This window comes from Lissotriton helveticus, chromosome 4_1, assembly GCF_964261635.1.
Source record: "Lissotriton helveticus chromosome 4_1, aLisHel1.1, whole genome shotgun sequence".
Classification (NCBI taxonomy): domain Eukaryota; kingdom Metazoa; phylum Chordata; class Amphibia; order Caudata; family Salamandridae; genus Lissotriton; species Lissotriton helveticus.
In genome coordinates this window covers 2,139,212,846-2,139,225,896 of record NC_136063.1, presented here as the reverse complement: position 1 = coordinate 2,139,225,896, position 13,051 = coordinate 2,139,212,846, and positions in this window count along the sequence as shown.

Here is a 13,051-nt window from a genome sequence, read left to right as displayed (position 1 = left end):
AAGGAAACAAGCTTCCGGGGACCGGTTTCTGGCATTTCAGCCGTCTTCGGCCCGGCTTGCTTGAATCCTGATGGTGCAATGAGCAAGGGACTCACATCTGAGTATGCCCTTCCACGCTTAGGGTGGACAAAAATATTTACAACAAGGGGTGGTGATGGACAGAGTCTCTGAATTAAGCAGAATACTCTCACCCAGTCAAGAGATCAGGGCTAAATCCAACACCGTTTTTTAGCTCATTGCACCATCCCAGTTTCAGAACCTGGCTGTATGCAAATTAGTCTGTCCCTGGCCCAGTGCATCATGGGAACAGGGCAGACCAGACTACAAAAGCCAATTCTTACACTGGGAAGGAAACAAGCTTCCGGGGACCGGTTTCTGGCATTTCAGCCGTCTTCGGCCCGGCTTGCTTGAATCCTGATGGTGCAATGAGCAAGGGACTCACATCTGAGTATACCCTTCCACGCTTAGGGTGGACAAAAATATTTACAACAAGGGGTGGTGATGGACAGAGTCTCTGAATTAAGCAGAATACTCTTACCCAGTCAAGAGATCAGGGCTAAATCCAACACCGTTTTTTAGCTCATTGCACCATCCCAGTTTCAGAACCTGGCTGTATGCAAATTAGTCTGTCCCTGGCCCAGTGCATCATGGGAACAGGGCAGACCAGACTACAAAAGCCAATTCTTACACTGGGAAGGAAACAAGCTTCCGGGGACCGGTTTCTGGCATTTCAGCCGTCTTCGGCCCGGCTTGCTTGAATCCTGATGGTGCAATGAGCACGGGACATACACCAATGGCATGAGTCATTGAATGCCACCACTAAACTGCAGCACGTTGCTGCATCCACTAGGCTGACACATGAAACATGGCTTCTGGCCTAACTGCAGCCTGACTGCTGCAGCTTTTACCCTGCAGGCAAACCAGTTAAAAACATTTTTGACAGGAAAGAACCCTACTTTTAATTACTAAATAGTGTACCACTATGAAGGCCTTGTAGCCTACAAGCATTTAAAAAGTGGCACTTGCAAGATGTGGTGTTGGTATAGATCTACAGTGACAAACCCCCTAAAGCTATTTCCATCGTAAACAGCTTTAGCTGTCACGGGGAAAACCTATTTTTACAATTAACTACTGTGTTCCCTCACTTCAATTCACTGATGAAGGTAGACTGTTTATAAATATTTAGGAGAAGTAACTTTTAAAACGTAAGCCCTTCTCTGCATGAACGTCTAGTTGGCTAATAAGCATTAGCCTGCCAGCAGCAGCACCTTTCAGTGCTTCCTCTTTATGAGGTGTGAAAACTGCTACTAAAGTAAAAACAAAGGCTTGGACCTTACGGCAGGAAGACCTGGATGTGCTCAGGAAGGGTTGCTGCAGTGGGTTCAGGAACTTCATTAACTTGAAAGGGACAGGGTGAAGCCTGCCCATTCATAGTTATATGTAACGTTAAAAAAAACCTTTGTTCCCTGAGCCAGCTGAAGTTAACTTGGCACCAACCCAGGGGAAAGGCGGACTGGTCCCAGAACTAGCTTGTGGTGTTGAAGAGGAGAACCCTCATTTCCCTAAACATGCCCCTGACTGGAACATTAGAAACCTGCAAGGGCGGAAGGGTGCTACCATGATGGAGTTTAATCACGATAGTACACTGTGAGGTGGTTTGCAATAAGGCAAATAGAATGTTAAGAACATCTACGGGTCACCTCACCCACTGGCTAGTGCATCTTACAAATGCGGGGCCTCACCCACAGCTCATCAAAACTCATGTGGACCTGGGAAAGATCAAAAGAGGTTTGGATCTGCTATCTGTGACCTATGTGTCCCATGGCCATGTATGGACGGTACCGGAATATGTTAAGGACCACCTGAAGAGGGATGTATGACATTACAACGCATGCTTTTACCACGCATGCCTTTACAACGCGGTTTTTGCAACGCAAACCTTTACAACGCATAGCGCTTTGGGGTGCTGGATAGTGAGTAGTTTAATTTACTATTCCAACTCCAGTCCCCGTGGACACTAGGGAAGGTGTTGGATAGTAAATTAAACTTATTCCCTATCCTAGAGCTCCCCCCAGCGCAATGCGTTGTAATGGTTTGCGTTGTAAAAGTTGCGTCGTAAAGGCACTGCGTGGTAAAAGGTGCGTTGTAAAGGATGTTTCCCCCCGAAGAGATACGTACCGGGACGATGCCTCTGATCGTCCGAGGCAAGCCTGTTGCCCTGCCCACGGTTTGACAAAGTCACCATGGGTGGACGAGCTTTCTCAGTTCTGATCCCCAAGTTGTGGCACAAGCTGCCGGAGAGTTAACGCAGGGAAGCCACTCTCCTTCCTTGTAGTAAAAAGCTAAAGACTTTATTGTTCACACAGGCTTTTGGCCAAGATAAGTTCTGACTGATTAGGCACTGGGATGGGAAACTCCTGGTATTATTCTGTATTCTCTCACAAGATGATGATTTTGTGCTATACAAGTGGCAGTTAATATAACATGTGGAGACCTCAGGGCTAGACCTGCTCCCACTTGTACCCGGACTAAGTAAAGGACACCAAGGGTCCTCCTGTGTGGCTACAAGGACAGAATAGGCTGCAAGATACGGATGTACGGCATTACGACGCGTACTTTTACAACGGGTGCCGTTACAACGCGTTTTTTTCAACGCAAGTCGTTACCACGACTTGCGTTTGAGGGGGTGCGGACTTAGGAATTTTTTAATTTACTATTCCAACACCAGCCTACGTACAGTAGGGAAGGTGTTGGATAGTAAATTAAAAAATTCCTTGTCCTGCAGCGCCCTCCAGCGCAAGTCGTGGTAACGACTTGCGTTGAAAAGACCGCGTTGTAACGGCACGGTGGTGTAACAGCCGCGTCGTAAAGGCTGTTCACCCAAGATACTGGCTTCTAATTGCAGGTCCTAGCAGCCTTTGAAGAGACCAAGAGGAACTGCTCCAGAAAGACTAAAGAGTTGGGACTCAGAAACCTTTTGGACTTTCAAGACCTCTGGAACATCAGTGGGACCTCACAGCAAAGGTGTCTGACTTTGAAAGGACTTTGTTGAATACAGCTTCCAGTCTTGCATGGCTGGAGAATTTTAAGCACCAGAAAGAGACAAGGGCCAGATTTACTAAGATTGTGCATCAGGGTTAGTCACTGCTTTGACACAGCCCAACTAAAAATCTATTGTAATACTTACTAAGCCACGGAAAGCCCAATTTGTATATCTTTGTAAAAAAAAGCAACACAGCATTGCCTTATCCTGCATCACCTTACGTCAACAAGGCAATGCATGAGTGAAGCATGGGTTTTCCCGTTCATCAATCCATGTATTCTGATGCAAACCCATACTTCAGCAAATATGGGTTTGTGCTAGAATAATGTGGCTTCCCCAGGCTGGTGTAACAAGGAGAAATATCTTAATTTCTCCTTGTTACTCCCTCTTTGCACCACACACAGAAAGAAGAAAAAACTTCTAAGAATAGTTTTTGTGGACAAAAACTATTCTGAGCAAAGTGCAGGCACTCTTGCGTCATGGTTCAAGGGTGCCTATGTTGGTGCTAGGCAGCCAGAAGCGCACCAGGCTATGAGAGAGTAGAAATTTGCCACATTTGCCATATATTTTGTAGAGATGGCACGTTTCTGCTCTCTCCCTTTGACGCAATGCAGAACAGCACTTCCTTTGCTGGATTGCATTGCGGCACATTTTGGTACATGAGGGCCTAAGTCAGAAGGTAGAAATCTTGACTGAGTGAAGTTGTGAAAAAGTGTCCACCCACCGAGAGGTCTTCAGCGACTACAAAATTTGAATTGTTCAGGTCCAGTATTTTTCCTCGACCTCTCTGCCGCATTCGACACTGCTAGTCATAAAAAAATACTGGAATGCCTAGAGAGGATGTGCATAAAAGGAAAAACTCTCACCTTACTTAGATCTTTTCTGTCTTACCGAGAACAGTTCGTAGCTCTTTCTGAATTCAAATCACCCAATTTTACACTGCCTTATGGGGTACCCCAGGGCTCCTCATTGAGCCCTTCCCTTTTTAACATCTACGTTGCACCACTGGCACAGCTTATTAGAACTTTGGGATTTTCAGCAATTTCCTATGCTGACAATACCCAAATTGTGGTATCAGTGAGAGGCCTGCCCAAGGACACAGCATCACAGTTTTATACTTGCCTTCGTCAAGTTGGTGACTGGATGGCCACCAACTGTCTGCCGTTAAATTCCAATAAAACTGAAGTTTCACTCTTTGGCAGCAATTTACCATTTTTTGTTTCCGGCCCAGAGGCGGAGCTTACGGCCCAGAGGTTAGTAGTCTTAAATCTATTCTGTGAATACCGAAAGTAGTAAGTTCATTCTGTGAATCCCGAAAGTAGTAAGTTCACTCTGTGAATCCCGAAAGTAGTAAGTGCATTCTGTGAATACCAAATAGTAGTAAGTTTAGGATTTAGTCTTAAGTTCATTCTGTGAATCGGGCCCTCTCTTCCCCAGAGGTTAAAAGGTAAAACTCACCCATTGACTTTGAGGAAAGAACTAAAAACATGGCTGTTTAATCTCTGACTCTGAATTAAGACCCCACAACATATCTTACCTGACATCTTCATGTAATTGTATTGCTCTTCATAAATCTATTTTTCATTTCATTTCCTGCCAAAATCAAAGGCGTAAGCAGGATGTCATCCAACAGCTATTCGACTTTGAGAGTTCTTCTCAAGTTACAGCTTGTAATCTTGATCCACAGGTGGATATTTTATTTTTTCATTGCAGCAGGCTTGTTTGTAATATTATAGTCATGACTCAGAAAAAGTTTATTAGTGTTGCCAATGCTTGCTTAACTATGTACAAATATATTTTAGAGACTAAGGGCCTGATTTAATTCTTGGTGGCTGGGCTGTATTCCACCAGCAAATGGAGTAAAATACTCCATTGCCCTCGCGGAGTGCTTGACTGTCAAATTTAGTAATGTCTAACATTCACAGGAACCGCAGTCAAGACGGTTCTTGTGAATACATTGGTACTTTGCCCTATGGCTCCATCAAACATGACGGAGACATACTGTACAGTTTTAAAAGTTTTTTATTTTCCAATTCAAAAGTGGGTTTTTCTGCTTAAAAATAAAAAACACAGGTTGGCGGACGAGTAGGACGTACCCGCTCACCACTCCAGTCCTTTGCCTGGGCCGCGGTTCCATAGCTTCTTCTAGCAGACCACACGTAGTGCCAAACACCACTGGAACCCTCCAAGACCGGCTTCAGAGCACAACTACGGCGTGAAAGGGGCTGATACGCCGAGGATGGCTTGACTGCAGCGCCCGCTGTGCCCACGTCACTGAGCCAAATCCCCATGCTCGAGTTGGCAGGCGGGGCCGGCGCAGCAGAAACCTCACTGGAGCTTCTCCCTTGGGCAGCTGCGGGACCCTTCTGGACTCCGGGGCTAGGTGACGTGCCGCAGCGGTGCCAAGCCCCCCCCCGCCAAACCGGGCTGGCCCTGCCGGATAGTGGGGCCTGCTCTATCTTGCTGGCTGAAAGAGATGTGACTGGTGACAAGGCCCGGTGGGCCTTGAACTACTGACGCCTTGGCCCTCCTCCGTTGCGGTAGCTTTGATGAGCTGTGGGGTTGACTGGGCAGAGAGTACAGGCTGCTGCCGGGAAGAGGATCTGTGTGCGGGGGCTGACCACGTGGCACAGAGGAGCTTCAAGGACGCAGTGGAATTTGCCTTTTCTGGAGACAAGGGAGATACCAGGCCATAGAAACACGACATTTCGAGCAGGAGGCTGCATCCCTCTCATGTGTCCCTGCCCTCCACCCCACCCCGGTTAGATACTCTGTGTACCTATAGCTGCATAGAGGGGGTGTGGACCCCTGGGGCAGGTGGCGTGGGAGACTGATGGGGCTGTGCAGCAGCCAAGCAGGGCCATGCTTCTTGCCTTGCTTGACCCTTGAGGGTGCGATCGGTCCGTGTCCGGGGGGCAGTGATCTGTGGCCCGAGAAGGGAGCTGGGAGTCCTTGAACTGATACCCGTTTGGCCTACGGACACCGAGGGCAGCAGTATATTGCGCTGTGAGTCCCTGCTGCACGCTGTGGCTCGGGGAGCATTGGATGACCCATTCACCATTATCTGAGAAGTACCTGCGGCTCACTGGAATGCAGCGGAGACCGTTAAGTGGAGCGCAGAGAGCAGCTGGTGGGGTGCTCGGTAAGAGAAAGCCAGACTGGGAGAAGCGCACTTGCAGAGGGTCTGCCAGGCTGCTTCGGGACCCTCGGACCTGCAGAGGCCCTGACCTCCCTCCCACTGGCTATTTAGGCGGTGGACACGTGACGGGGAGCTGTGACCTGACCTGACCTTGTCAGAGCCGGTCGCTCCACCCGCCGCGTGGCTCCTCCTGAGTGCGCCGGTTCCCCCTGCTGCTGCCGCCTGTTCGCCGCTGCCCCCAGGGCTCAGGTGGCCCTTGGTTGTGTTTTTCTCTGCTGTTGTGCCTAATTTTGTTTTAATTGTCTGACCGTTGTGCCCCTGTATCTCTCCGATTTTTGTGCTTCTCTGCCGCCTGTTTCTCTCTGGTTTTCCCTCGCTCCCCCGCTCCCTGCCGCTGCTCCCCCGTGGCCCGCCCCCCTTTTTCTTCTGTACCCTCTCCCCCTCCTATTCACCACCCGCTCCCACCTCCCAGCTGCTCCTCCCTCCCACTCCCTCCCTCCCACTACGCCATTTATGGCGGAGTCCACGCGTACGCGCAGCGGTCACGCCGTTTGCATGCCAAAGGCGCACCTAACGCAAGCCCATCTACGCCCGTCCACGCCTGGACCGTGCCCAGTGCCAGAACCACTGGCCCTCGTCGATGCCAGCGCACCCGACGAACTTACGACGCCGCCACCCTCCACGCACTCCACGCCGGCCAGAACCCCGCCTGCTACCGAGTCACCCCGAAAGGAACCCACGGACCTTTCACCTGCCAAGCCTGCCAATTCACCTGCCTCTGAACCTGCACCGCACCCGCCACGCCGAGCCCCAGGAACAACCACCTCAAGTGCATCCTGCTCAACACCCGCTCCGTCCACAGGCACGCCGTCGAGCTCTGAAACCTCCTTGACTCCACATCACCAGATGTCGCCTTCCTCACAGAAACATGGATGAACGCCTCCTCAGCCCCCGACATCGCCATAGCCATCCCGGAGGGCTACAAGATCACCCGGAGGGACCGCGTCAACCAAACCGGAGGAGGCATCGCCATCGTCCACAGAAACACCATCCGCATCACGACCAACTCCGGCGACACCCTCGCCGCCGCCGAGCACCTCCACTTCCAGATACACACCGACCCCAATACCACCCTCAGAGGCACCCTCATCTACAGACCCCCGGGACCACGCACACAATTCAGCGAAGCCATCGCTGACTTCATCAGTCCGCACGCCCTCACCTCCACAGACTACATCCTCCTAGGGGACCTCAACTTCCACCTGGAGAACAACAATGACAGCAACACCGCCACCCTGCTGGAAAACCTCGCTAACCTCGGACTCAAGCAACGGGTGAACACCCCCACCCACTACGTCAGCCACACGCTCGACTCCATCTTCTCCTCCAGCAAGCACATCTCCTTCAGCCACTCAACCGGACTACACTGGACAGACCACAGCTGCGTCCACTTCAGCTTCAGGAGAACCACGACCCACCACCACCCACAACAGGTTCCCCGCAGAAGCTGGAGTAAGATCACCGCCGACCAGCTCACCACCGCCCTCAGCCAGAACCTGCCCACCAACACGACGGACCCCAACGAAGCAGCCCGCAATCTCACACAGTGGCTCACCAACTGCGCCGACGAACTCGCACCACTGAAGAATCCTCCCAGCAGACCCGGCAGGAGGAAAGCCTTGTGGTTTACCAACGAACTCAAAAACTCCAAGAAAACCTGCCGCGCCCTCGAGAAAGCCTGGCGCCATGACCAGACATCAGAACACATGACCGCCCTTAAGAACGCCACCCGCATACACCACCAGCTGATCCCTTACCGACCCTTGCCCACACCACATCTTCAACAAAGAAGACTCCATCATCGCACCCCAACTCTGGAACATCATCAACATCTCCTTCGCATCCGCCACCTTCCCGGAGAGTTGGAAACATGTCGAACTGAGCGCCCTCCTGAAGAAACCCACCGCGGACCCCACGGACCTCAAGAACTTCTGCCCCACGTCGCTACTCCCCTTTCCAGCCAAAGTCATTGAGAAGACCGTCAACAGACAACTCTCCGCCTTCCTCGAGACCAACGGATCCCTCGACCCCTCACAGTCCGGGTTCCGAGCAAACCACAGCACCGAGACCGCCCTCATCACAGTCACCGACAACATCAGGTCCCTGCTCGACAATGGAGAAACTGCTGCCCTCATCCTCCTGAACCTCTCAGCAGCCTTCGACACTGTATGCAACCTGGTCTTCATCCTGGACTCATCCCTCATGATGAACAAGCAAGTCAACGCCGTCTCATCATCCTGCTTCAACACCCTGCGCATGCTCCGAAAGATCTTCCAGTGGATCCCCACCGAAACCAGGAAGACGGTCACCCAGGCCCTCGTCACCAGCCGTCTGGACTACGGGAACACCCTCTACGCTGGAACCACAGCCAAACTCCAGAAAAGACTCCAGCGCATTCAGAACGACTCAGCACGACCCATCCGGGACATCCCTCGTCACAGCCACATCTCGGCCCACCTGAAAGACCTGCACTGGCTCCCCATCAACAAGAGGATCACGTTCAGACTCCTCACCCACGCACACAAGGCTCTCCACGACACAGGCCCGAAGTACCTCAACAGCCGACTCACATTCTACACACCCACCCGCCAGCTCCGTTCCGCCAGCCTCGCCCTCGCCTTCGTCCCACGAATCCGCAAATCCACCGTCGGAGGAAGATCCTTCTCCTACCTGGCAGCCAAGCCATGGAACTCCCTCCCCACCCATCTACGGCTGACCCTGGACCATCTCTCCTTCAGGAAACAACTCCAGACCTGGTTGTTCGAGCAGTAGTGATCCCCCCCCCCAGCACCTTGAGACCCTGACGGGTGAGTAGCACGCTATACAAATTCTATTGATTGATTGATTGTTGGATTGAAGGCCAGCGCGGAAGGAGCGGATATGCCACCACCACCCGGGGGGCTCCCAACTGAACGCGACCAGGGAGAGGCGATGGGCGGGTTACCGGTGGCATCCTCGAGTCACTTTTTGCTTTCCTCACTAACCTCAGAACTCCATGAGATGTGCAGGGACATATACTCGGTCGGTGAAAGGGTCGACATGCTGGAGATGCAAGTGACATCGAGGGATGAGGCGGTAAACCAGCTTCAGCAAGAGGTTCTTCTCTTCCTAGAGCAATAACTGGACCTTCAGGCCCATGCGGAAGACCTTGAGAACCGATCCCATCGGAATAACATTAGAAACCGGGCAGTTCCTCAGGGTCCTGAGGGGCAGGACATTAAATCTATCGTAGCGGAGCTTTTACGTCACATTATGGCCACCCCCCAGAGCAGCAGATCAAACTGGATCTGACAATTGCGTAGGGCCTAAGAGACCAGCGACGGCACCCCCTCCCGACATTTCAGCATGCGTCCATGACTTTCAACTTAAAGAACGTATCCTACGGGAAGTACGAGCCAAGCATCCACTTGAATTTCACTCAGCCAGTTCCAGTACTCTACAGAAAAGGTGAGAATTCCGAGTGGTTACAGCATTTTTGAGCTCAAAGGATGTCTCCTACTCCTGGGGCCACCCCTTCCAGATCATCTTTAAATGGGAGGGTAGGCTCCGCCAGATTCACTCACTATAGGAGGTTGCATCGCTGCTTGACTTACCTGAGGAGGTGCAGAGTCCCCAGGATCCGGGGGACACCGATGCCCATCGGGATAGAGCAGCTGGATGGCGCTGGGTTGGGAGAGGCCCCCTTCTCCCGGATCCTGATACTGTGGCCAAGGAACGCAAAGCAGTCATTGCAACATTAGCAAGGACTCTGCCGCTGCAGACTGAAGAACTATGGGTCCGGTAATATAAGACACTGTTCCTAGAAGGGTCCTATCTGGGTCTTGGTTGGGGCTGGGGCGGCGGGTGGTTCCTGCTGTACATACCACATCTCACCATGGGGCTCTTAGCCCGGGACTTTGATGGACTTTCTTCATTGTTGTTCTTTGTAGTTTGTTTTCTTCTTGGGGTAATGGGATCCCTTCCTCTTCCTTCTAGATTTGGCGGTCTCTGGAGAACTGATTACCGTGTTGTATATATGAAACTGCGGGTGGGGTGGGATCCTGGGGCTCCCTGGGGTGGAAGCTACTTTGGGCCCACAGATATCCCGACTGCTCGCTCATTTCTACTACAAAATCAGCTGACATTAAGATTCTGTCCCTTAACGTTAAGGGCCTTAATAACCATACAAGCAGAGTGCTGTCCTTTCCTATTTTGACATTTTGGGCGCTCATGTCTATCTCCTTCAGGAGACGCATCTCCTGGCGCAGGATACTCACAGGTTACGGTCTAAAGCATTTCCCTATCAACTGTTCTCCTATTGGGCCACTAAGACACAGGGAGTAGCGATATTGATCTCGGCCAGGTTTCGGGGCCAGATAGATCAAAGGTAGGCTCTTAGCTTACAATTTCACACTGGCGCTGCATAATTTTACAGTAGCCACAGTGTACGTCCCCAATGAGGGCCAAGAGGGGTTCATCTGTGAGGCAATACATGAGTTGACCTGTATCCCTGACAGATCTCTGGTTCTGGGGGGACTTTAATTTGGCTTTTGATAATGACCTCGACAGATCGGCCCAACGTGTGGGGCAGATGGGGGATCTCTCTGGGCAAGGGGTGCCGCTGCTTGCTGTGGCCGGGCTCACGGATGTTTGGCGATCGCTTCACCCGAGCTCCAGAGAGTAAATGTTTTACTCCCATTTTCACAAACCGTATGCCAGGATTGACTATATATTGACTTCCGATGCACTGATACAGCAGACGCAAGAGGTTGAGATTCTCCCATGTCCCCTGTATGATCACTCAGCAGGGAGGGTATCCTTATCATTGCCCTTTCCTCGAACTTCTTGCGGTTTACGTGAGACAATGCTGCAACACCCCACGGTGGTACAGCAGATCACCAAAGCCATAACCGATTACCTGGACATTAATGATTCTCCTGACATCTCGACGGCTACCTTGTAGGACGCACTGAAAGCGGTGGTTGGGGGGGAGGTGTTTTGGGATAGCAGCAGCAGCAGATATTAGGCTTAGGAGGGAGAAACGGGAGCAGCTCATAAGAGAGGTTGTGGAACTGGAGCGCACCCAGGGTCTGGAGACAGCTTAAGGCCCCTAGGGCCCAGTTAGCAGGATTAGATGTAGACAGAGCTGGATATGCTGCCCTTTGTCTTAAGCACGCTTAATGATAGGGAAGACAGATGCGGGAAGCTTTTGGCTAATAGATTGCATGAGCAACGACAGGCATCCCACATTCCCATGGTAATAGATCAGTACGGAGAGGAACAAATTATGGATCACTATATAGCTGAAACGTTCGGGCAGTTTTACACAACCCTGTACGAAGCTCAGACCCTGCCGGAGGGGGGCCCAGCTCAATATCAGCAGGACGTGTCCCCAGCCAAGCTAGTCCTGTCAAGCAGAGCAGCTTGAACCTCCTAATAAATTGGAAGAGATTATCTCTACTATATCTAAATTAAAACGTCATAAATTCCCTGGCCTGGACGGATTCTCTGCTGTTTTTTACAAAACATTTTGTACCATCCTGGCCCCACTGTTGGTAAGGGTTTACAATTCAATTCGGGTCTCTAACCCTCTTCCGCCCTAGATGTTGGAAGCGCTGATCACAGTTATTCTTAAGCCGGGCAAAGACAAGCGCAGATGAGCCTCCTGTCACGATTGCTTCGTCGGGGTGCCGTCAGTACATAAGGCAGAGCTAGCCGGGAGTTAAAAACCTGCTTCCGGACAGGAGGAGCGCTTCACGTTCTAGTGGTTTTCTGTTTCCTGTTTTCTCACCGAAGCTCCTCCCAATCACTTACAGGGTCGTCACTGCCGTTGCCCCTGACACAAGTTCTCGACTCTGTTCTTTCCCCAGAGTTTTGCTGTCCCTCCTCACAGATACGTGGCGTTCCCTCCCTGGATATCGCCACGCCACAGTTCCTAATACCTCCGCTTCCCTTCATATCGGGTTTGGCATAGCGGGGAGCAACAAACGCGGTTTCTGTTCGCAGGATTTTGCCGTCTTCAGTGACGGATTGCTGCTGCCCGGGGCGTACCGAGGATTCCTGTTCGTGAGGTCGCAGTCAAGGTCAAGACGAGGGTTCTACTACAGTTGCCTTCTTCCCTTGTTTCCCCTCTTCCCCCTGCTTACTGGTTCATAGCTTTGACACAGTTGGGCAGACCAGTGGTAGCGGGAAGTTGGGACCGGTGCATCGGCTTCCTGCCTCTCGTTCCCGTAGAAACTCCAGGTGAGCCCTGACACCTCCTTCCGCCCTATCTCCCTTCTAAATGTTGATCTAAAAATCTTTACTATGATGTTAGCGCAGAGAATCTCTCCCCATCTACCTGTACTGATAGACCCTGATCAGTCAGGGTTTGTCCCCAGGTGCCAGTGTTCGGATAACACCAAAAGACTTTTGTACCTGGTGGATAGATCCAAAGGTTTCCGGCTGAGCGGATGATATTCTCTGTAGACTGTGAGAAAGCATTCGACAGGGTGCACTGGCCGTACCTTTGGGCTACGCTATCTCGTTTTGGCCTCCCACCCTGTTTTATCGAGTGGGTTCTTAGCAGTTATGCCAACCCAACTGCCTTGGTACGAGTGAATGGAATAGTTTGGAACTCCTTTCCCATTGAAAGGGTACGTGGCAGGGGTGCCCTCTGTCTCCACTCTTATTCGCTTTGTACATAGACGGTATGGGAAGATCCCTCCATAACAGGGGTGACGTTTGGTGGATCAGGACACAAACTCTGTCTTTATGCGGATGACGTCTTGGCCATGCTGGAGCGACCCAGAAAATCTCTCCCTGCTTTTACTGGCGGAACTGGGTCGCTT